Source organism: Orycteropus afer, unplaced genomic scaffold (genome assembly GCF_000298275.1).
Source record: "Orycteropus afer afer isolate SDZICR_OR568_19922 unplaced genomic scaffold, OryAfe1.0 scaffold00138, whole genome shotgun sequence".
Lineage (NCBI taxonomy): Eukaryota > Metazoa > Chordata > Mammalia > Tubulidentata > Orycteropodidae > Orycteropus > Orycteropus afer.
The window spans coordinates 3,462,432-3,462,946 of record NW_006921725.1 but is presented as its reverse complement, the minus strand read 5'-3'; positions in this window follow the sequence as shown (position 1 = coordinate 3,462,946).

The window sequence follows — 515 nt, the reverse complement described above, 5'->3', positions numbered from 1 at the left end:
AATTTGACATTTAGACATCTACAGAGCTCTTCACCCAACAACAGCACAATATACATTCTTTTTCAGTGTATATGGAACATTTTCCATGACAGACCTTATGTTAGGCCATAAAGCAAACCTTCATAAAATTAAAAACATTGAAATACTGCAAAGCATCTTCTCAGATCATAGCGCTATCAAATTAGAAACCAACAATAGAAAGATAATGGAAAAAGAGTAAACACATGGAAACTGAACAACACCCTCCTTAAGAAAAACTGAGTAAGAGAAGAAATAAAAATTGAAATTAAAAAATTCCTTGAATCAAATGAGAATAAAAGCTCAACATACCAAAATCACAGCAAAAGCCGTGATTAAAGGCCAATTTATAGCAATAAATGCACAGATCAAAAAGAAGAGCCAAAATCAACCCTTTAAACTAACACATCCAACAATTAGAAAAAAGAACAGCAAGAAAAGCCTACAGTCACAAGAAGAAAGGACATAATCAAGATTCAAGCAGAAATCAATGAAAC